Source organism: Chenopodium album, chromosome 21, assembly GCF_948465745.1.
Source record: "Chenopodium album chromosome 21, dcCheAlbu1.1, whole genome shotgun sequence".
Classification (NCBI taxonomy): Eukaryota; Viridiplantae; Streptophyta; class Magnoliopsida; order Caryophyllales; family Amaranthaceae; genus Chenopodium; species Chenopodium album.
The window spans coordinates 23,861,424-23,864,721 of NC_137854.1; the positions used below are offsets into that span (position 1 = coordinate 23,861,424).

Here is a 3,298-nt window from a genome sequence, read left to right on the forward strand (position 1 = left end):
CCACATGATCTGTTAACCCTGCACAACAGTTCAGCATTTTCATCAAGACATCACCAAAATAATCTAAATACAATAATAGACCAAAATTAGTAACACCAGGGCGCCATAGAAAAATACATTCTCTGAAAACCATTTTCCACCTAATCAAACCAAAATTCCAGTCTAAATTTCAAAACCAATTACAGAGTAGAAAACTTTCCAAAAGTATCACGACATCCATATACTTAGAAGACAAGCTAAGACATCATTTGCAAAAATAAAACACTCAAACCAGCAATAAGCATGAAATAAGGATAATATGCACCAAAACATGGACTTACAAACCAAAACCTGAACCAAGCATCGGATTGGCTCTTCACATCAGGCAGCTGGGAGCATTTCTGCAACAAATTTGCTACCCTTTTCACTCTCAATATTCTTTTGGCCTTCCTGAGAATACCAAAATGCTACGAATCAGCTCAGATAAGTAATATTAAAAACAGAAGCAACAATAGATACGTACCTGCAACACCCAACCTTTTGCCTCGTCACCTGCCATGAGGTTGCCATGTGGCTGCTATGTCAGCAAGACAAGAGAGTAGGGAGATCAGGTAGGTTGTAGGCACCAAATTAGCACAAAAGCAGCCCAAGTTATCAAAAGTCAGCACATATGAATAATTAAGACTAAACCAAAGATGAATTAAATTTAATTAGAACTAATTAAAAAATTAACAAAAAATAATCAAACCACCAATTAAATACATTCAAAAGGACCTAATGTTTTAGCGTTTTTTATAGTAGTGCACCCTCTGATGTTTCTGGATCCTTAGGCAGTAACTAATGTTTTAGTGTGGCATAGGGAGACAGAAAAACACCAGCAGCAACATTAAAAGATCAACGGCAGCAGCAGCATCGTGAAGCAGCAAGAGAAGCGACAGCAACCTGGTTTAGCATCCTGCAGCATCAACGGGCTAACTGAAAGACTTCCTTCAAAAAAGAAAATTAAGGGTCGGAATAATTTAGTAATAAGTAAAATAGGAGATTATAAGTTACTTGATCCTATGTAAATACAGGACGAATATACATAGTAACCACATTACATTTACTAGACCAAGAGAGTGCCAACTCAAACATAACAGGGGATAGAGTAAAAAATCCAAAAAATTATTCCCTAAATTTAGTAACTTGTAAGGGCAATATTAATTGGTATGATTTGAAACCTAAAGTATTGCCGTTAAGTCCTGTAAAAGAAATAAAACAAATACCTCTTATGCTTCAAGTTTAAAGATGACAAGCTTGCAACAAGAATTAACAAAGTTTAAGATAAACCTGCAAAAAGAAGACAAAAAACCACACATCTAAGTAGAAAACAGTAATTAAAATATGATATCACTAGTTTCAAAGCAAACATGGGGGGCACACGTAGCACTTAAACCCCTCTTACATGGAAAATCAATCCAAAGCATATTCTAACTGTAATAATGTTTGTCTAATTTTTTACTTAAACATGTTGTGCATACAAAATATGGATTAGTAGACATCTAATGAACTCTTTTATTTGTCAAGTTATTACTACTCTAATCACCTATTAAGTTCAATAAGCTTCGTAGAAAAAGAAAAACCATTACATTTATTTAAAAAAAAAACAGAGAAATAGCTCTATATATAAAGAATGTTAGAGGAATCAATGAGCATATTAACTTTAAAACATCAGAAATATACAATAAAAAATTCTGCCAAATTAATCAGTCTCACGGAAACAAATCAAAGTATAAATGCTCTACCCCCACTAAAAGGAATAACCGAATAAGCCTAGCTATCAAATAGGCACTAGTAGCAATACAAGCATAACAGTTGAAGTTACGACGTTTCTCACACTAAATCACCAACCATATGGAACAGACTCAATAGAGCCACACTAAATCAACCCTCTATTACATCAATCCATACTAAATCACCGAACATATGAAATAGAGCCACATTGAATCATGATATAAGAAGCCTAACACTCTAGAGTCCTACATTACAAACGAAAAAGTCCCTTCTTATAATGTCAATTACAAGTCTTACAACATTTTCAATAAAATTTGGCTGATCACATGAGAACTAATATTGATTCAATTGATAAGCACAATTTAATCAAATTTATAAACCTTCTACAATGAACTTTTATAAATTGTGCTATTTTCTTATCGCAAATAACTAGTACCACCAAGATCAAATAAGCTAACTAATAATATAACTTTTCTCGCAATTTTTCTCTATGCGACTAATTTATCAAATTACAAGCTAAGCTTCATTAATTTCTAGCAATGTAAGCTTGTGGATACAAAATCATATAATTCTAGTCATAATATTAAATATAACAAAATCAATAAACATATAAAAATTGAAGAAAAGAAGACACCTTGACAAAATTCTGCTTCAGACAGTACTAAGCTCATCAAAATTGTTCTTTAGACAGCACTAAGCTTATCGAAATTGTGCTTCAAATAACACTAAGCTCATCAAAATTATGGATTAACTATAGAATAACAGCAGGCTGATTTTTCAAAAATGGAATAAAATAGTAGCATAAATTGTTCATGAATCAAACTCATAAATGACCTCAATTTTTTTACAATATTAATATAAATTGAAAAACAAGTTCACAAAACTGTAAAAAAAATGAATACAAAACAGAAAGGATGTACCTCGATATCATCGGCACTGAGGGGGACGAAACTGATTTCAATTGTAGATGAAGATCTGGATTTGAAATTGATATTTTTTCAGAGAGATACGGAGATCTAAATTTTAAATTGATTTACCTTATTCCAAATTGAATCTGAGAGAAATGAAGATCTAAACTTGATGAAAATGATGTACCTCAATTCGAAATTCATTCAAGGGAAGTCGAACATCTGAATTTGAAACTGATGTAGAGTACCTCATTCGAAATTGATTCGCAGGTACAACGTTTTGAGTTTAGAATCCATGGTTCCATGAGTAGATTTGTAATTGTATTCTAGTTTCTAGATGAAGGAAAGAAGAATAGTTAGGGTTTTATGTTCAGCCGTTTATTTTTCCCCTAAATTCTGCATTTGTGAGTTTTTTTATTCACGGGTGAGCATGTGTTAGTTGTTCTCGACGCTTTTAAGAGAGAAAAATTTATTCCGACACAGTAAAGCGTCGATAAAAAACGCATAGAGTATATATTCGTTGACGAGCCTTGCCCAGCGTCGAGGGTCCAGCGTCGAGAAACCACTCGTTTTGTAGTAGTGAATGTGTTTGACTTTCATTTGACTCAATTAGCATTGTGGAATGCAATTGACTTTCA

General features: G+C 33.0%; 1 long non-coding RNA gene across 1 annotated transcript; it reads right to left on the reverse strand.

Annotated features, from left to right (window-relative positions):
* Positions 1–232: 232 nt before the first annotated feature.
* Positions 233–3,022, reverse strand: LOC145603058 (uncharacterized). Its single transcript, XR_014104676.1, has 5 exons — positions 2,848–3,022; positions 2,673–2,727; positions 1,245–1,308; positions 503–966; positions 233–429 (listed from the first exon to the last, which is right to left on the reverse strand). It is a non-coding gene; the product is annotated as an uncharacterized LOC145603058 (long non-coding RNA).
* Between the last annotated feature and the right edge of the window lie 276 nt (positions 3,023–3,298).